At 49.7% G+C, this 21,683-nt stretch overlaps 1 pseudogene; it reads right to left on the bottom strand.

The window, feature by feature from the left end:
* Positions 1–257: 257 nt before the first annotated feature.
* The window catches only part of LOC103223050 (glutathione hydrolase 5 proenzyme-like), a 41,379-nt pseudogene continuing 19,953 nt past the window's right edge, over positions 258–21,683 (bottom strand).

Here is a 21,683-nt window from a genome sequence, read left to right as displayed (position 1 = left end):
TGAGGGATAGGCTGGTTGACTGTCTGCCACCTCGGTCAGCACCCTGGCCAGCGCCCTCCTCTCTGGAAGCTGGGCCCCCTTCTGAGTGCTGGCTGGCTGGTTAGGTGCGGGCCAGCGTTGACAGGGAGTTATAGGGGTGCAGAAGCAGAGTTGAGCAGGGCTAGGCAGCTGGTTGGTCTGCTGCCAGCAAGGCACAGTCCACTTCTCAGGCTGCGCATGTGGGACGGTTTGGTAAGGTACATTTTTCAGGGTGTAGCCAGGTGGGGAGCAGCATGGGGAGTGGTGCACTCTCTGGGCAGGCGACCGCGGAGCCATCACCCCCAGAGCCCAACAGGCAAGAGAGGGGGAGCAGCTGATGGCTGGTGAGGGGCTAGCAGGGAGGGCTTGACGGGGCACAGTCAGTTCTATGGGGTGACCTCATGGGAGGAGCCAGGGACACTGTGGGCAGAGTCTGGCCGTCTGCTGCCCGGAGTCTATACCAATCAGTTCCTAGGAAGCCCTAGCAGGGGTGCTGGAAGGACAGGCCATCTGTGTCCAGCTGATCCAAGCTCCCAGGCTTTCTGGATACGTGGTCCTGGGGATCAGGAGTGAGCTGGAGACTGGAGGCAGCTGTGCCCTCAGAGCTGGGCAGACCTGTCACACCCTGCCTGGGCTAGGTCAGCAGGGCCACACAGGCATCTGCCTGAATCACTCCCCACCTCAAACCCACCCTGTAGGTCATGTCCTTTGCCAGCTTGCTCAGCCCACCACCTCCCTCCAGTGAGGCCAGAGGCTGCCTCACCTCCAACCCCCACCCCCAACCTGGGGCTCCACTGAGCAGGTGTCAAGAAGGGTGAGCAGACATTTCGAACCTGCCCTGGTTTTGAGCTGAGGGAAGTGGAGGATGCAGGAGTTTCCCACTCCAGAGGCCCTGGGTGTGTGTGAGGAGCCCTGAGGCTGGGCCGAGCCACTTGGAGACACTGTGCCCCCTCCATCTGAGATCGGGGCCTGGGTGCCCCGGACACTACAGACCTTTTGGGGAACATGGGAGTCGGGAAGTCTAGAGCTGGGACCCACAAGCTGGATTCTGAGCTTTCATCCACGCCCCCCTGACGCTCCCCCAGACACTGCCTGCGCATCAGGGGAGACAACATCCCCCCATGCCCACCTCTGTCCCCATCCAGGCTGCTCCTCCCCTCATCTGCTGGGATCAGTTTTTTTCTTTAACTGAGCCCCATGGCGGCAAAGGGAGAGCTCCAGGTGACCAGGCAGCAGAGAGGGGAGGGGAGAAGCCCTCAAACAGGCTGGGAGGTGGGAAGCCATGCACTCTGCACAGAGCCACACACAGCAGGAGGGGGCTGGGTGGCCGGTTCAGAGCCCATTCTCTCCTGGGCACTGTTCTGGAATGGCCCCTAGTCTCACTTCGTTCCAAAGATGGGACCCTCCAGCCCAGGGACCCCGGATGGGGTCCAGCCTGGGCAACAAGAACGAAACTCCATCTCAAAAAAAAAAAAAAAAAAAAAAAAAAAAAAGAGAGAATTAACTAAGGAGAAAGATTTGTACAATGAAAAGTACAAAACATTAGAGAAATTAGACATAAATAAGTGGAAACATATTCCATGTTCATGGATTGGAAGACCTTATATTGTTAAGATATCAATAATACCCAAAACAATCTATAAATGTAATGCAATCCCTACCAAAATACCATGATTTTCTTTTTTGCAGAAATAGAAAAACCTATCCTAAATTCATATGAAATATCAAAAGGCCCTGAATAGCTAAAGCAATCTTGAAAAAGAATAGAGCTAGAAAACTCACATTTTCTGATTTCAAAACTTACTACAAAGCTACAGTAATCTAAACAGTGTGGTACTGGCATAAAGATAGACATACAGACTGATAGAATAGAGAACCCAGATTTATAGTCAAATGATTTCTAATGATGGTACCAAGACCATTAAATGGGGGAAAGAACAATCTTTTCAACAACTGGTGCTGGGAAAACTGAACATCCACATGCAAAAGAATGAAGCTGGATCTTTACCTAACAGCACATACAAAAATTCAGTCAAAGTGGAACAAAGACATAAATGTAAGACTGAAACAATAAAACTCCTAGAGGAAAAGCTTCACGACATTGGATTTGGCAATGATTTCTTGCATATGACACCAACAGCACTAATAGCAAAAGAAAAAGTAGACAAATTAGACTTCAAGAAAATTAAATTTTTATGTGCATCAAAATACACTATTAACAGAGTAAAAAGGCAACCCACAGAATGGAAGAAAATATTTTAAAATCATACACCTGATAAAGGATTAATAAACAGAATATAAAGAGAACTACTAAAACTCAACAACAAAAAAAATCACCAACCCAATTTAAAAAATGAGCAAAGCAGCCAGGCACTGTGACTCACACATGTAATCCCAGCACTTTGGGAGGCCGAGGAGGATGGATCACTTGAGGTCAGGAGTTCAAGACCAGCCTGGTCAACATGGCAAAACCCCATCTCTACACAAAACACAAAATTTAGCAGGTGCATGACTGTAGTCCCAGCTACTTGGAAGGCTGAGGCACGAGAATCACTTGAACCTGGGAGGTGGATATTGCAGTGAGCCGAGATCACAGCACTGCCCTCCAGCCTGGGTGATAGAGTGAGACTCCATCTCAAAAAAAAAAAAACAAAAAACAAACAAACAAACAAAAACAAAACAAAGTACTTAAATAGACATTTTTCTAAAGGTATACAAATGGCCAGCAAGCACTTGGAAGGATGCTTAACATCATCAATCCTTAGGGAAATGCAAACCAACACTGCAATGAGACACCACCCCACACCCATTAGGATGAATACTATTTTAAAAAAAAACAAAAACAAAAACAGAAATTACAAGCGCTGGTGAGGATGTGGAGAAGTCAGAACACTTCTTCATTGTTGGTGGGGCTGTATGATGGTACAGCAGCTGTGGAAAACAGTACGATGGTTCCTCACAATATTAAAAATTGAATTGCCGTATGCTTCAGCAGCTTCACTTCTGGGTATATACCGGTGAACCCAAAATATCTGAGACAGGTCTCAGTTTATTAATAGAAAGTTTATTTTGCCAAATTTAAGGACACACCTGTGACATAGCTTCAGGTGGTCCTGATGACATGTGCCCAAGGTGGTTGGGGCACACAGCTTGCTTTTATACATTTTAGGGACATGAGACATCAATCAATATGTGTAAGATGTACATTGGTTCAGTTTGGAAAGGTGGGACAACTCCAAGAGGCAGGGTCTTCCAGGTCATAGGTAGATAAGAGACAAATGGTTGTATTCTTCTGAGTCTTTTATCAACCTTTTACTGAATACACAATTTGGTCTGTGAATTTGCATTTTTACATAAACAATAGGCAGAGAGAGGAAGCAATCCAATATGCACCTGTCTCAGGTGAGCAGAGGGATGACTTTCTGTCCTACGTATTTGAAGATCAGCTATCAGTTTATATGGCCAGGGTGAAATTCAACAGAACTGTTTTAGGGTAAAAATCTTGAGGCCTGCAAGGAATTTCCTTGCAGGCAAATTGTGAGGGAAGTATGTAGCTGTTTTTGTTTTGTTTTGTTTGAGATGGAGTTTCACTCTTTTTGCCCAGGCTAGAGTGCAATGGCGCAATCTCAGCTTATGGCAACCTCCGCCTCCCAGGTTCAAGTGATTCTCCTGCCTCAGCCTCCCGAGTAGCTGGAATTACAGGTGCATGCCACCATGCCTGGCTAATTTTGTATTTTTAGTAGAGATGGGGTTTCACTATGTTGGCCAGGCTGGTCTTGAACTCCTGACCTCAGGCGATCTGTCCACCTCGGCCTCCCAAAGTGCTGGGAGGGTGAGACACAAAATCCCAGTAGGCGGAGGTTGCAGTGAGCCAAGATTGCGTCACTGCATTCTCCAGCCTGGGTGACACCGTGGTCACTGGACGTTCCCTCTTCATTTCTCCTACACTCTTCACTCTCCTGCCAGATGGCCCCAGAACTCCTCTCTCTTGCCACTGATGAACTGCTGTGGGAAAAACCTCATGGCCACTTTGCACTGCCCATCCTCCTGGACATCCTGGCAGCAGTCCGGGTGAGGGGCTCACCTGTGATTCTGAGGACCCTCTCCTCTCTGGATCCTGACATCAGAACCTGCTCCTCCCTCTCTGGATGCTACTCCCCAGCAGCGTTTGCCAGCAGAGACTCCTCTGCCTGGGTTTACAGTCTGTAGTGCATCGCAGTTCAGGTATGGCCTTATTATTCTATCACTACACTTAAAAACATAACCTCTGGGTGATGTAATCCTTTTCCAAGGCGTTAATTCTTATCTCCATGCGTATAAGCCCAAGGTTTTATCTTCATTCAGAATTACACAGATGTAGAATTGCTTTGTTGATTTTCTGGCTTGGTTGTTTGATAGACATTACATATTAAAAACAATCCAACCCCCAAATCTTGGTCGTCTTCTTCCTCTATTTGGCTGTGACCCAGACTCACTGTCAATAAATCACACCTGTGGTTTTTTTTTAATTCCTTTAGAGACAGGGTCTCCCTCTGTCACCCAGGCTGGAGTACAGTGGCACGATCATAGCTCACTGTAGCTTCAACCTCCTGGGCTCAAGCAATCCTCCCACCTTGGCCTCCCCAAGTGCTGGGATTACAGGCATGAGCCACTGCCCTGGCCTCTGCCTGTGTATATTAATTTGTGTATTAGTCTAGGACTCTGGGAGAGTTTCCTCATCCTGTATGTCCCTATGTCCTAAACAACCTGTGACCCAGTCCTGTTCATTCCTCCTCTAATACGGATCTCCAAATGTTCCTCTTTATTTCCACACCCACCCCCAGCCCTTAACCTCTTGGCCCTTGAAAGGCCTCTGAGGAGTTGTTTTTAGGTTTTGGCTTTGAGGAACGAGCCTGCTGAGGTCATTCATGTCCAGGATTTTGTGTGAACATAAGTGTTGTCGGGTAAGGTCCTCCAGGCATCCTTGAGTTGGACGACTCCCTAGAAGGACTCAAAGAACTTCATGAAGCCCATCTCCCTGAAGGACACCACCTGGTCCAGGGCCCCACCATAGATCAGGTCATCAGCATAAACTGCCCACAGCCCCAGCTACGAAAAGACACTCTTATCAGGCAGAGTATTTCAATGGTTTCTGGGCTTCCTCCCCGGAGCCAGGCAAGGCCAGATATTCTCTTGGGAATGAGCAGGTTCTGAGCATCCCAGATCGACTGCATTAATTCTCTGCCACACTGTACATGTTCATTTCTCTGGGGCAAATGCCCAGGGATTGAGTTGCCAGGTTGTTCTGTAGTTGCCTGTTTTGTTGGTGGTGGTGGGGTTTGCTTTATTGGGAGGGGGAATTGCCACACTCTTCTCCAGGGCGGCTGTACCATGTTACATTTACCCAGTGACGTGTGAGTCACCCACTTTCTCCCCATCCTCACCAGCTTTTGGTGCTGTTTCTACATTGTGTTTAAGGCATGCTGATGGGTGTGTCACGTTGCCTCACCATGATCTTAATGTGTATTAGTCTGCTTGGGCTGCTGTAACAAAATACCACAAGCTGGGCGACTTCAACACCTTAAACTGTTTCCTCACCATTCTACGGGTTGGAAGTCCCAGACCAAGGTGTGGCAGCATCAGTTCCTGGCAATGGCCCTTCCTGGCTTATAGATGACCCCTGTCACTATGTCCTCATGTAGGCTTTCCTTGGTGTGTGCAGGTGGAGAGAATGGGAGCCAACTCCCTGGGGTCTCCTCTAACAAGGACACAAATCCTGTCTTATCAGGACCCCAACATATGACCTCATTCAACCTTATTATTTCTTACTCCAAATTCAGCCATATAGGGGGTTGGGACTTCTACATATGAACCTGGGGGATATGTACATTCAGTTCATAACAAACATGGCGACCATCTTTTCATGTGCTTACTTGACATCTGTATATACTCTTGGTGAAATGCCTATTAGTGTCCTTTGTCTATTTTGTATTTGGATTTTCAAAAAATGCTGTTGCATTTTGAGAGTTCTTGGTACATTCTAGATACTAGCACTTGGTTGGACCTGAAATTTGCAAATCCAAGCAGCCCTCATCTTATTATGCTTTGCTTCATTGTACTTTGCTGTATTGTACAATCTGTTTTTCACAAATTGAAGACCATGGCAATCCTGCATCAAGGAAACCTCCTGGTGCCATCGTCCCGCCAGCATGTGAGCACTCTGGGTCTCTGTCACATTTTGGTAATTCTCACAACATTTCAAACTTCTTTATCATTATGATATGTATTATGATCATCTGTGATCAGTGATCTTTGACATCACTATTGTCATTGTTCTGGGGCACCACGAACTGCACTCCTATAAGACCATGAACTAATATTGCGTGTGCTCTGAATGCTCCACCAACCAGCTGTTCCCTCAGGTCTCTCTCTCTCCTCGGGCCTCCCTATTCTCTGACACACAACATTGAAACCAGGCCAATCAATAACCCTACAGTGGCCTCTTGAGTGTTCAAGTGAAAGGAAGAGATGTGCATCCCTCACTTCAAATCCAAAACCAGAAATAATTAAGCTTAGCCAGGAAGACATGTTGAAAGCTGAGAGAGGCCAAAATCTAGGCCTTTTGCACTAAACAGCTAGCCAAGTCGTGAATGCAAAGGAAAAGTTCTTGAAGGAAATTAAGTCCTACTCCAGTGAACACACAAATGGTAACAAAGTGAAACAGTTTATTTCTGATATGGGAAAAGGTTTTGTTTTAGTGCTCTGGTTAGAAGATAAAACCAGCCACAACATTCCCTTAAGACAAAGCCTAATCCAGAACAAAGCATTAACTGTCTTCAATTCTATGAAGGCTGAGAGAGGCGAGGAAGCTGCAGAACTGTTTGAAGCTAGCAGAGGAGGTTGGCTTATGAGATGAAGGAAGGAAACCATCTCTGTAACATAAAAATGCAAGATGAAGCAGCAAGTGCTAATGTAGAAGCTGCAGTAAATTACCCGAAAGATCTAGCTGAGTTCACTGATGAAGTGGTGACACTGTACAACAGATTTTCAATGCAGACAAAACAGCCTTCTGTTGGAAGAAGATGCAATCTAGGACTTTCCTAGCTAGAGAAGGAAAGTCAATGCCTGGCTTCAAAGCTTCAAAGGACAGGCAGATTCTCTTGTTAGGGGTCAATGCAGCTGGTGACTTTTTTTTTTTTTTTTTTGAGACGGAGTCTTGCTCTGTCGCCCGGGCTGGAGTGCAGTGGCCGGATCTCAGCTCACTGCAAGCTCCGCCTCCCGGGTTTACGCCATTCTCCCGCCTCAGCCTCCCGAGTAGCTGGGACTACAGGCGCCCGCCACTTCGCCCAGCTAGTTTTTTGTGTTTTTAGTAGAGACGGGGTTTCACCGTGTTAGCCAGGATGGTCTCGATCTCCTGATCTCGTGATCCGCCCATCTCGGCCTCCCAAAGTGCTGGGATTACAGGCTTGAGCCACCGCGCCCGGCTCAGCTGGTGACTTTAAATGGAAGCTAATTCTTATCCACCATCCCCAAAATTCTAGGGCCCTTAAGAATTGTGCCAGATCCACTCTGCCCATGCTCTATAAATAATCAACAAAGCCCGCATGACAGCACATCTGTTTACAGCATGGTTTACTGTAAGCCCACTCTGAGACCCACTGCTGCTCAGAAAAAAGGATACCTTTCAAACGATTACTGCTCACTGACAATGCACCTGGTCACCCAAGAGCTCTGCTGGAGATGTACAAGGAGATGAGTGTTGTTTTCATGCCTGCTAACACAACATCCATTCTGCAGCCTGTGGATCAAAGACTTTCAAACCTTGTTATTTAAAAAATATATTTCATAATGCTGTAGCTACAATACATGGTGATTCCTCTGATGGATCTGGTCAAAGTAAAATGAAAACCTTCTCAAAAGGATTCACCATTCTAGATGCCATTAAGAACATCTGTAATCAAATAGGATGAGGTCAAACTAGCCACATTAGCAGGAATTTGGAAGAAGTGGATTCCAACCCACATGGATGACTTTGGGGGTTCAGGACTTAGTGGAGAAAGTCACTGCAGATGTGGGGGAAATAGCAAGAGAATGAGAATTAGAAGTGGAGCCTGGAGACGGGATTGAATTGCTGTGATTTCATGATCAAACTTGAACAGATGAGGAGTTGTTTCTTAAGGATGAGCAAAGAAAGTGGTTTCCTGAGATAGAATCTACTCCTGGGGAAGATGCTGCGAACATTGTTGAAATGACAACAAAGGATTTAGAATAGTGCATAAACTTAGTTAATAAAGCTGCGCCAGGATCTGAGAGTACTGACTTCAATTTTGAAAGGAGTTCTACAGCATTACAAAGCTACAGATCAATCTTTTGTGAAAGAGAGTCAAGTGATGTGGCAAACTTCATTGTTGTCTTATTTTAAGAAATTGCCACAGCACCCCCTCCCCCCACAATCCTTCAGCAACCGCCATCCTCATCAGTCAGCAGCCAATCAGCTTCATGGCGTGATTCCACCAGCAAAAAGATCAAAAAGATTATGTAGGGGTCTCTAAAGGCTCAGATAATCCTTAGCATTTTTAGCAAAGTTTTTTTTTTTTGGTATCACAATTCATTAAGCAAACCAATATTCTTTTTTCTTTTTTTGAGACAGGGTCTTGTGCTGTCACTCAAGCCGGAAAGCAGTGGCACAAACATGGTTCGCTGCAGCATCGACGTCTCAGGCTCAAGCAATCCTCCCATCTTATATTCCCTAGTAGCTGGGACTACAGACATGTACCACCACACCCGGCTAATTTTATTTTTTTTTGTGGAGACAGGGTTTTGCCACACTGCCAAGGCGGGTCTTGAACTCCTGAGCTCAAGACATCTGCCTGCCCTGGCCTCCCTAAGTGTTGGGATTACAGGCGTGAGCCACCACACCCTGCCCAAGAGAGTATTTTTAAATTAAGGAATGTGCATGGTTTTTAGACATAATGCTATTGCATACTTAATAGATTACACCATACTGTAAACATAACATGTATATGCACTGGGAAACGAAAACATTGGGTAAAGGAGTTTATTTCCCTATTTGCTTTGATTGTGGGAGCCTGGAACTGAACCCGCAATATCTCCCAGGAATGCCTGTCTTCTCTCCTGGTCTGTACTTTTTCATTTCATCCTCTTAAGCCAGTGTTTCCCGGAGCCTCGGTTTTAAATGTTGGTGAATTCTGATGTATCCATACTTGGATGGGTCATGCTTTTGGTGTCAAGTTTCAAATCTCTACCTAGTTCTAGGGCTCCATTTTTTCTCTTAGAATTTCTCCCCTGGCCGGGCGCGGTGGCTCAAGCCTGTAATCCCAGCACTTTGGGAGGCTGAGATGGGCGGATCACAAGGTCAGGAGATCGAGACCATCCTGGCTAACACGGTGAAACCCCGTCTCTACTAAAAATACAAAAAAAAAAATTAGCCGGGCGAGGTGGCGGGCGCCTGTAGTCCCAGCTACTCGGGAGGCTGAGGCAAGAGAATGGCGTAAACCCGGGAGGCGGAGCTTGCAGTGAGCTGACATTCGGCCACTGCACTCCAGCCCGGGTGACAGAGCAAGATTCCGTCTCAAAAAAAAAAAAAAGATTTTCTCCCCTAAAGTTTTATAGTTTTATGTTTAACATGCGAGTGACCCATTTTCAGTTACTGCTTGTATGAGCGAGGTGAAGTGCATTTCATGGAAGAGTTTATCCTCAACATTTACCTTATTTTTTAAAACCCACGAATTCATGGTATTTCATTGTTTGGATGTACTGGGACTTATTTAACTAGGCCCCTCTCAATGCCTCTGGTTTCTTCTTCGTTTTTTTGTGATTATAGTAAGTAATGCAAAATTGATTTTGTTGTTTTTCGTGTGTGTTTTTATGGACATGGGGTCTCAGTATGTTGCCTAGGCTGGTCTAAAACTCCTGGCCTCAAGCAATCCTTCTGCCTCCTCCTAAAGCACTAGGGTTACAGGCGGGAGACACCACGCTGGCCTGAGAAGGATGTTCTCATCACGAATATATTTGCACAAATGCGCCCCCCCACACCCGTTTGTTGTCATTCGACTCAGTCATGCAGTATGCAAAGATAAAAGCTTACAAAAATGGCCTGGAGACAAGCAACAAAGGAAAGCAACTGCACACGGAGCTGAGTGGGGCAGCGCAGCAGAGATGGTCCAGACAGCTCCTGGCGTGCAGATGAATACTGCATGAGCAGAGGCTGGGTCAGCCGGGCCCTGCCAGGACGCGCCACAACTGACAGCCCATGACAGCACTTAGATCCATGTGCCGCACCAACAGTCCCAGATGACCGGGCTGGGAGGCTGCAGGCAGAGCCAGGAGCACCTGTGCCTCTGAGCCTGCATGTGTAGTATGTGCTGTAGGCGGACAAAGAGTGGCAGGCAGGTGAAAGTGACAGGCAGCCATTCCCACCAATGGCGGGATATCAGACTGCCTAAAATGTTGTCTATAGCATGGTAAATTTTTAAATTCCTACAGAAGGAATTCTGTTGCAAAATTCCTTTACTGTGAAGAATTTAATTTCAGCCAAGAAGTACAGATAACACACTAGTTTATTTTGAAGGTAAATCCACGTTTCCATACATCAAGTTTGCTTGAAGGGTAAGAGATACCTTTAAGCCATGAACACTTCCCCTGGGTTGGTGGTCATGCACAGATGGAATTTGTCAGGAGCAGCACGTAAAAGTGTCTTTCAGGGCTGGGCATGGTGGCTCACGCCCGTAATCCCAGCACTTTGGGAGGTTGAGGCGGGTGGATCACGACGTCAGGAGTTCGAGGCGAGCCTGGCTAACATGGCGAAACCCAATCTCTACTAAAAATACTACTAAAAAATAAAATTAGCCGGGCATGGTGGTGCATGGGTGCCTGTAGTCCCAGTTACTTGGGAGGCTGAGACAGGAGAATTGCTTGAACCTGGCAGGTGGAGGCTGCCGTGAGCTGAGATTGAGCCACTGCACTCCAGCCTGGGTGACAGAACAAGACTCCATCTCAAAAAAAAAAAAGTGTCCTTCGTGTTAGCAAGTCAGCTCAGTTAATATAGCAGGGAGCAGAAGTCAGGTGTTTAACTCATTTCTAGAAGATATAAGTAATTTCCATCTGAATGGACCTGATCAAACAGATCCAAAGTCTTAGAAAATAAAAGGTTAAAACCCAAGCAAAAACTATATCTCACTCAATATATCCAGTAGTAAGAAGTCCTATTAGGCCTTTTCCAACAATACATCAGCTTCCAAATACAGCACATGACAAAGAAATACTTCAGGAAGATGGAGGAATGGGGAACTTGTTACCGTGCTGGCTGATGACCTTATTACAAGGCTCCAAACAGCTCTGAGGCCATGGTAGATACAGCACCACGGTCCTAGGGTTAGAAAGGAGCCCTAGAAGCAGCATGGACAATCTAATGCCCAAAGCATGGATGAGGCGCCTCCATGCCCAGGACTGCTCCCATCCACCGCTGCTAGAGCACCCAGGATAGGGCACAGCCCGCAAAACGCTCCTCTGGGAAGGGCTGCCCAGTCCACTTGGGGCACCTACACCTCTCGATGAGTAGCTGGGCAAGGACAAGCACATTGAGGGCATCAGATCCAAAGTAGTGACAGGCCTGAGGGCAACCTGCAGGCAAGGGAAATGGTCCCAGCCTTTCCTGCAGCCAAACTGCAGGGCTGGTCCTCAGGAAGAAGTTGCAAAATGATCCTGTTTGCAAAACACAAACACTCTGCAAACAGCAGCCACAGGAGTTAGGTAAATTCTAGAAATTCTCAGTCTTAGGTGCATTTGAAGAAGAATATTTTACTAGTTAGCATAAATTTGCTTAGCACTCTATGTCAAGGGCTTCCTGGCCAGTTAAATCCAGATTACTGCACCTGCATGGTTGACAATGCATCTAACCTCTTGGAAATATCAACCTCTTGCAAACGCAGGCTGTCTTACCACGTGGCACTTACATACAACAGGTGCTCAATAAATGTGCTGAAAGAAGTCAGTGTGTAAAGCATTCCTAAAGTAGGAATCCCCCGTGCTCCCTGGCTCCCTGAGGGTGCTTGAGGCCCAGGGGCTTGTTTGTGTCCCCACCTTCCGCTAGGGCCTAGCACGGTGCTCACTACACCCTAAGGGCCGGTTCAAGCTGCCACCTGTGAATTTTTTCCCTGCCTCATACTATCTTTTTCTGCACCATTCCTCTTCCTTTTGCTCCCTCAACATTTATCTCATGGGATTTGGAGTCATTAGCTTTGCAAATTATTGGGTTTCTGGCCCTTTACCTCACTGGAACAGTTGCCCTGCTGTAAAACGGGGTGAAAGTACCCTACCTGAAGACGAGAAATGAAGTGTGCGCAGTCTGGCCACGGGAAGGCGAAGTGGTCACTGTTACGACTTTCTTACGTAATTGTCCACATGCCCCACTGTCTAAAGGTGCTTAATACCAAAAGCAGAAAGTTTATTTGTTTTTCCTACCCCTGCAAGGGTGGTTTTGAGAAAGCCTATCTGTTTTGGAAAGAAACTGACCCAAGCCCATGTCACTAGTTAAAACATTTCCTTTTTCCTTTTTCTCAGGGAAATGACTCTGACTAGTCACGGCCAAACTGGGTAAAAGGTTCTGTTCTATAAGTTCATGTTCCAATTATATACAGTGATTAGGATTCCCAGATGGCTTGTTCTCTTTTTTTTTTTTTTTTTTAATTTTACTTTAAGTTCCGGGATACACGTGTAGAATGTGCGGGTTTGTTATATAGGTATACATGTGCCATGGTGGTCTGCTGCACCTATCAACCTGTCATCTAGGTTTGAAGCCCCACATGCATTAGTTATTTGTCCTAATGCTCTCCCTCCTCTTGCCTTCCTCCACCTGCAGCCCAGCTCGTTCTCTTAAAAGAATCATCATAACGGAGTTTAGCTCGGGCAATAATGGATCTGCTTGGGTTCCACAACTTGGGTATCAGAAGGAAGGGAAGGGCTTCCTCACCTTTTCCAGAAGCAGGGCTGCCCTCAGCACTCTCTGGATCCCAAGGCACAGCCCCCAGGTCCCTGAACACACAGTGTCCTAAGTGCCCCCCTGGGAGGCCCCACTGCACCCACGCTGTCCTCCCAGTGCTTCAGAATTACCTCCTGACTCCACCCCCTGAGAAACAGGCCGGGAATATTTCAAGGAATACGCCAATTCACCTCAATGCACTTCTCCCAGCATTTCAGAGATAACTTCAGAGTGAAGAGAGGGAAGTATGGAGGAGGGGTCTGAAGACAGGAAGGGGTGACCCCCAGGATGGAGGTAATCCTGTGGAATACGCCCAAGTCAGTTGCCCTCAACTGGTCTGCGAGAGCACGAGTCCAAAACCCAATGCCTTCATCTAAATCCTGACGCCACCACGTTTTGTAGCCTTCTGTGCCCCACTTCCTAGTGTGAAAAGCAGGGATCATAACAGCACCCAGCCTATCCGCTGTGGTGAGGACTGAGCGCGTTAAGACACATGGGCACTCAGGACAGAGCGTGGCACAGCCAGTGGTCTCTAAGCATCTCTGCTGCTGCCATCGCTGCGGTGCTCATCAGTGCCAGGTGCTGCTCTCCCACCCGTCCCTGTCCCCTCACAGCCCGACAATTCTCAGCCACAGCAAGGAGCTTTGGTGGTAGAGGAGGGAGGACTAGAACCTTTGTAAACTGACTTTCTATGGGCTGCAGACAGTCCATGCTAAAGGGTAGCTGCCATACCCCTGGGGGCTGCAGGTGAGCACTCTCCATCTTTCCCCTGACCAAGCTGCTCCTCCTCTCTTCCCAAGCTTCCAACACTGGCACTGGCTTCCCGGGACCCATGCCACCTCCAGACTTCAACTGGCAACCGAAAAGAGACAGGGGGCTCGGTGCAGTGGGGTGCCCATAATCCCAGCACTTTGAGAGGCTAAGGCAGGAGGACTGCTTGAGCCCAGGAGCTCAAAACCAAACTGGGCAACACAGAGAGAGTTTGTCTCTACGCAAAATTTAAAAATTAAGTCGGGTGTGGTGGTGTGGGCCTGTAGTCCCAGCTACTCAGGTGGCTGAGGTTGGGGAGATGGCCTGGGACCAGGAGGTCACGGCTGCAGTGAGCCGAGATCACACCACTCCAGCTGGGGCCACACAGCAAGAGGTTTCATTTTGCCTTTACACAGGAAAAGTCACTGTACAGATACAACACTATCTGCTGAAGAATTCAGTCTGGTTAACTCTGGCAGATACACAATTCAAAAGACACCTGCAGATGTGCCTAATGCAGGAAGACTCCTCTGTTAGATTCCCTCATACATAACACATGCACTCTGAGCCAGGCGCTAAAGAGACCTGGCCTAACAGAACATGAAAAAGATACTGTTGTCCTTGCCAAGGTACTCCCTACTTAGCAGAGATGCACTGTGTCATCTTTGCATCTTGCCCTTCCACCTCACCTTTCATCAAGGTATAAACCAACAGTCTCACTTCTCTCCTCTTTAATCTGATTTCTGTCTTCCCTTTCTTTTTTCTTTTAAGAGACAGGGTCTTACTCTCACCCAGGCTGGAATACAGCGGCATGATTATAGCTCACTGCAGCCTCGAACTCCTGGCCTCAAGTGATCCTCCCACCTCAGCTGTCTGAGCAGTTGGGACTATAGGTGTACACCACCATGCCTGGCTAATTTTTAAAATTTTTGTAGAGACAGGGTCTCACTATGTTGCCCAGGCTGGTCTCAAACTCCTGGTCTCAAGCAATACTCCTACCTTAGCCTCTTAAAGTGCTGGGATTACAGATGTGAGCCATTGCACCCAGCCTTTTTTTTTTGAGACGGAGTCCTGCTCTGTCATCCAGGCTGGAGTGCAGTGTTGCAATCTCAGCTCACTGAAAGCTCCGCCTCCTAGGTTCACACCATTCTCCTGCCTCAGCCTCCCAGGTGACTACAGGCGCCTGCCACCACGCCCAGCTAATTTTTTTTGTATTACCGTGTTAGCCAGGATGGTCTCGATCTCCTGACTTCGTGATCCACCTGTCTTGGCCTCCCAAAGTGCTGGGATTACAGGCGTGAGCCACCGCGCCCAGCCGCCTTTTCTTTCTTTTAATTTTTTCTTTTTTTTTTTTTTTTTGAGACCAAGGCTGGAATGCAGTGGTGTGATCTCTGCTCACTGCAGCCTTGGCCTCCCAGGCTCAAATGATCCACCTACCTCATCCTCCTGAGTAGCTGGGACTACAGGTGTGCAACACCCACACCCGGCTCATTTTTGTATTTTTTCATAGAGACAGGGTTTCACCATACTGGCCAAGCTGGTCTGGAACTCCTGACCTCAGGTGATCTGCCCACCTCGGCCTCTCAAAGTGCTGGGATTACAGGTGTGAGCCACCACATCTGGCCTCTTTTTTAAAACTGTGGCAATCATCTCTCCTCTGTTGAACTTGCCAATGAGACAAAGTCAATGGGGCCAGGCGTGGTGGCTCACACCTGTAATCCCAGTACTCTGAGAGGCTGAGGTGGGCAAACTGTTTGAGCCCAGGAGCTTGAGACCAGCCTGGGCAGTATGGCAAAACTCCATCTCTACAAAAAAATGTAAAAAATTAGCCAGGCTTGGTGGTGCACGCCTGTAGTCTCAGTTACTCAGGCGGTCAAGGTTGCAGTGAACCATGATCGCACCACTGCACTCCAGCCTAGGCGGCAGAGTGAGATGCTGTCTCAATCAAAAAAAAAAAAATGTAATCAACTGCAGGGTTTGGGGTGACAGTTTCCTGGTCATTCCTTCCAGTTTCGTGGTGTCTTTAGAGCTAGAGATGGCTAAAGGCCACCCTCAAGAAAACAACAAGTCACGTACAACTGAGGCCCACGGAGGCAGAACGCTGCTCTCTCCATCGGAGCAGCCCAAGCACTTGAGTGTCTGACACCACCCATCACCCCCCAACTCCATGGGATTAGAGCTGAATTCTGAAGAGTAGGACCAAAGATGACACAGTGCATGGCTGGAGAGAAGGGGAACTCCAGAGTTTAGGTAAATTTCTGAACCACATGCCCACCATGTCCACTATGCCCACAAGCTACTGCATTAAAGTACACTGGAAGCTAAAGGCCAAAAAGGAATCAGATTTTCAACTCTGCCACCTGAAGTAGAAACTGAGAGCCTTATTTACTGCACAGATTTTAGCACAAGTGCCATGCCTCCAGTTTCACAATTCCACCAGCAGCTTAAGCAAAATGGCCTGGAAATTAAAGATGACCTCTGGCTCAGAGTATCGCTAATTTCCTCTGTCCACAAACCACTTTGATTCTCTTTGATTCTCTCTGTCCCTAATCTCCCTATCTAGTGTCTTTTTTTTTTTTTTTTTTTTTTTTTTGAGACAGAGTCTTGCTCTGTCACCCAGGCTGGATATACAGTGGTATGATCTCGGCTCACTGCAACCTCGGCCTCCTGAGCTCAGGCAATCCTCCCACCTCAGCCTCCAGAGTAGCTGGGACCACAGGTGCACACCACCATGCCCAGCTAATTTTCATACTTTTTGTAGAGATGGGGTTTAGCTATGTTGCCCAGGCTGCTCTCAAACTACTGGGTTCAAGCAATCTGCCCACCTCAACCTCCCAAAGTGTTGGGATTACAGGCATGAGCCACTGCGCCGGCCCATCTGGTCTTATTAAATACTTCATTCTCTGCAAATGCAGATGTTTTCTCAGTTCTGATTATTTTTTCTAAAGTAATGACCCTCCACCTGGCTAGACGAATGCTTCTAGCAAAGGAAAAGACCAGGGTGTGAAAACTGTACTGCAATAGAACATAACATAAAGCTCCGTCCAACCCCCACCACCCATCAGACCTGGGGTGGTGGCAGCAGCAGGTGTCGGGGCTCTCAGGTTTGCCCATTAGTCATCCCTAAGGCCTGTTAGCAAATGGGTTAGGAGGAACACACACTCTGGAATCAGAAAGCCCGGGATTGAGCCCAGCCCTGCTTTCAGTCAAGGCTTTGTCACTCACTATCACTCCATTGACCTAGGACCTCACGAAACCTTGTCATCTGTAAAACTGGGGATAAAAAGTTCTACCTTGAATGCTGCTGTGAGGAATAAATGAGGTAATGTCTATGCAGCACCTAGCACAGATTCCTATAGATAAACAATAAATGTTAACTATCATTCACTATCTAGTCATCAGATAACCACAATGATCTGGTATCTTTAAGTCCTTCTGCTTCCAAAAAAAAAAAAAAAAAAGTAAAAAGAAAAATGTATGGATTTTTTTTCCCCTAAAGGTATCAGTGAAGTGAAACTTAAGGAAAACCTGGGCCGGGCGTGCTGGTTCACGCCTGTAATTTCAGCACTTTGGAAAGTCAACGTGGGCGGATCACCTAAGGTCAGGAGTTCAAGACCAGCCTGACCAACATGGTGAAACCCTGTCTCTACTAAAAATACAAAAAATTAACTAGGTGTTGTGATGGGCGCCTGTAGTCCCAGCTACTTGGGAGGCTGAGGCAGGAGAATCACTTGAACCCAGGAGGCAGAGGTTGCAGTGAGCCAGTTCTTGCAGACACAGACCACTTCCTCTGAGAATTCATTTGCTTCCCCAGGATGGAATCCGGCTGGGCCTCTGAACTTGCCGGTCATGTGGGCTGGGGCCTCCATCAATCATACCCTGGACTCCTTTCTCTGTCTAAACAGCACGCCCCACCCCCAACTACACGGCAGCCACTTGCGTAGCACTCTGGGAGGGCTCTGGGCATGAGCAGCGAGGAGTCCAGCAGCAGCTCCCCCAAATAACCACTGCTAATGAGGGTGGCTTGAGAAGCAGCTTTGATGTGCTCCCAAATCCAGTTGCAAAACAGAACTAAAGGCCTCAGCACAGCGCTCTGTTCTAACTTTGAAGTATTCTTACTCTAGTGTCCTGTGTAGTGGTATGGAATTGTTCAGTGCTAGGACTCAGAGGAGTAAAGCACTTAGCAGTGCAGGACTTGGAGCACTAGTGCTGAGGCAACCCTCCATTCATTCCTCGGATGTGTTAAGGCCCAGGCAGAGGGCAGAGCTCAGGGATTCTCCTCTCACACAGCACGTGGGTGGCAGGACCAACACTGGGTCTGATCTCCCAGCTGGGTGCACAGGCTGCTAACCCCAGGCCTGGAATCTGTCAGATGCCCTTCCTGTGCTGACTTTACTTAGACAGGCCTCCTGATCTTCCCACAAAGATCATGTGTGACTTGCAGGGGTTCTGGCTGCTAGAAAGGTCCTGAGACAGCACATGCAATGAGGACAGGGCTTGCAGAGGGAGCACAGGACACTGAGAACATTTCCTCCTTCCATAGGAGAGAGAGGTCCAAGGTGCCCTACATCGTACGCCAGTGCGTGGAGGAGATCGAGCGCCGAGGCATGGAGGAGGTGGGCATCTACCGCGTGTCCGGAGTGGCCACGGACATCCAGGCGCTGAAGGCAGCCTTCGACGTCAGTCAGTGGTGGCCTGGGGAGGACAGGATGGAGGTGTGGGAGGTGGTGTCCGCGATGAGATCTCAGCGCACTCCATGGTCCGGGCATGTCACATTCTTCTCTGTGTCTTTTCTTCATTTACAGTGTTACTATTTTTAAAAAAGAGAAGACAAGAATTATAGAAATAGCTTCTGTAGAAGCCAGTTTTTAAGCCATCCTAGCCAGGCATGCCACTTGCTGGGGTGAACCAGGGGCTTCTGCGGGGCCTTGGCCTTCCTGCCTTGGGGGTGGACAGGAGGTGGAAGCCCAGGACTCAGTGTGGTCTGTCCACTGCCCTGTGTGAGGATGTGGCGGGCAGAGGACACTGATGGGACCCAGCTCAGGCTGGGGCTGCAGCATCTCTGCCTCCATCTCACCAACCCTCACAGGCTATGAAAGACCTGGACCTGCCTCAAATGCCAGAGGAGGACACAGAGGCCCCAGAGGGTCCTTCCCAGCATCTTCAAAGCAACGGGATTTTGTGCCTGCAGACCCTTTTTTGGGGCACACACCACCGACCCTGACCAGGACCCCTAGAATGCCCAGCACCCCTGGGAGGGCCTGTGGTAGTTTCAGCTCCCTCTGGGGGCCCATAATAGACCTGGCCTGCGGTGAGGACATAAGCACCAGTGGCCCATTGGGTCCAAAGGAAGACACCGGTTCAAACACTGAAACCAGATTCTCCACAGCCTTCCTGCCATCAGAACACACTGGTGCAGGGGTGGTTGCTACGTACAGGGCAGAGCCACCCGATTCCCACGCAGGCGCTGTGTCCTGCCGTGCTGGCCTCCTCCTGGCCGTCACTTCGGAACAAGCAGGGGAGAGAAATGGGAATGCCCACGCACCCCCATCAACTCTGCAGACACAGAACCACGCACAGCTCTTGGGAGGGGTCAGATGAGCTGCTCAAAGCCCAGGAGGGACCCGCACAGTGGTCAGCGTGGCAGGGACGGTGCTTTAGCCAAGGCAGGGGTGGTGGGAGACTCACTCGGGATCCTGAAGGAGGCCGCTGCATTTCCGTGCTCTTTCCAGATAACAAGGACGTGTCGGTGATGATGAGCGAGATGGACGTGAACGCCATCGCAGGCACGCTGAAGCTGTACTTCCGTGAGCTGCCCGAGCCCCTCTTCACGGACGCGTTCTACCCCAACTTCGCCGAGGGCATCGGTGAGCACTGGAGGCCTTGGCCTCATGGGAAATGTCTCCTCCACGTGCACTGCTGCCCTTGGAGGCTGTGAAAAGTGAGGTGTGGGAACCCGAGCTGTGCCCCCTTTGCCATGGTCGGTGTTTTAACCCAACCTCAGAAAACAGGGGACCAAAATCAAGCCTGTCCTGGAAGACCTCGCCCGTCCCCAGAGGGCTCCCCGTCCCTATTCCTCAAGGAGACCAAGAGGGTGAAATGGTCAGCACTGCCGTGCTGTGGGGTCCTAAAGTCTGCTGTCCTCCTTCCTGCAGAACAGGACTGAAGGAGCTCCCAGGTGCTCTAGCCACGGGTCCTGGCCCAGTCAAGCATGGGTTCAAACCTGGCCTGACCCTTAGTCAACCTGCAGGCTGATGGCTAGAGTGGGTGCTGGTGCATGTGGCACCTGTAGCCTCCACATCACCCTTAGGGCAGGTCTGCCTCCCAGGCCCATGCACAGAGGACCTGCAGGTGCCCCTGTGGTGTCCAGGACAATGAGGGGGTCTCTGCATACTTGGTGGGGCTAGAGCCCTCCCACTTCCCATCTCTTTGTGTCCCTCACTCCCCTGTTTCATTCCACGCTGAGCCTCCCCTACCTTGGGCTCCCCTGGGGAGGGGGTGGTGGCAGGAGATGCCCAAGTGCAGCTCTGCCCATGACCAACTGTTCTCGCAGCTCCTCCTGCTGCTGTTCGCCGGGTGCTGCTGACCCCTGTGAGGTGGAGAAAAGGCATTCAGGTGGCTCATACCCCACACCAGCGTCACTTGCAGAGTCCTCACTGGGGGCCAGAGCTGTGGGACTGAGGATGATGACAACCCTGGGCTGTGCAGGGACACGAGCCCCAGGCACTCCATGTAACCACCTCAGGAGAGGTTTCTCAGGAGAGCAAAAATTACACGGGGCAGGCCGGGCATGGTGGCTCACGCCTATAATCCCAGCACTTTGGGAGGCCTAGGCGGGTGGATTACCTGAGGTCAGGAGTTCAAGACCAGCCTGGCCAACATGGTGAAACCCCGTCTCTACTAAAAATACAAAAATTAGCCGGACCTGGTGGCATGCCCCTGTAATCCCAGCTACTCAGGAGGCTGTGGCAGGGGAATTGCTTGAGCCCGGAGGCAGAGGTTGCAGTGAGCTGAGATCATGTCTCTGCACTCCAGCCTGGCTGAGAGAGCGAGACTCTGTCTTAAAAAAAAAAAAATTACGCGGGGCAGAAGTAAGAAGGCGTGGAGGCGCAGGTGATGGGCGGAGGGCCCGGCTGCCTGCGGCCCATCGTGCTTACCTGGGCAGCCCGGGCCGGGGGTGCGGAGAGTGGGCGACCATGGGGTGGTGTGGCCTGGCCCCAGCTCCAGCATCATTGTCTCCACAGGGACGTGCAGGCGCTCTGGACCAATGACCACACGCTGGCCTGGCACCTGAGCGATGACTTCCGAGAGGACCCTGTGGCCTGGGCACACACTCAGTGCCAGGCCTGGGAGGAGATGGAGGATCAGCTGCCCAACTTCCTGGAGGAGCTGCCGGACTGCCCCTGCACCCTGACCCAGGCCCGGGCTGACTCCGGCCACTTCTTCGTGAGCCTCCCATCAGGGCCCAGGAGCGGGGATGAGGGTGTCGCCTCCCCACTGAGGACAGCACCAGGGGAGGCAGACAGAGGTGTCCTGGAGGGTGGGGCGGGGGTCTCAGGGCCCCTGTAGGGTTGGCCTTGGGAAGGGGATGACAGAACCGGAGGCCACTGGGTGACGGCCACCTGCTGCTCTGCAGACGGACTACGGCTGTGACATGGAGCAGGGCAGCGTGTGCACCTACCACCCCGGGGCCGTGCACTGTGTGCGCTCTGTGCAGGCCAGGTGAGCCCCCAGGCTGGGGCCGGGGTGGGGTCTGGGGACAGGGGTGGGCTCCCAACAGTGGCCTGGCCCTGACCCACTGGCTCCCGCAGCCCTCGGTACGGCTCGGGTCAGCAGTGCTGCTACACGGCGGACGGGACGCAGCTCCTGACGGCTGACTCCAGCAGCGGCAGCACTCCTGACCGCGGCCATGACTGGGGCGCACCCCCGTTCCGCA

Source organism: Chlorocebus sabaeus, chromosome 19 (genome assembly GCF_047675955.1).
Source record: "Chlorocebus sabaeus isolate Y175 chromosome 19, mChlSab1.0.hap1, whole genome shotgun sequence".
Lineage (NCBI taxonomy): Eukaryota > Metazoa > Chordata > Mammalia > Primates > Cercopithecidae > Chlorocebus > Chlorocebus sabaeus.
Note: the sequence above shows the minus strand (reverse complement) of the source record. Positions and strands in the feature narration are given on the sequence as shown.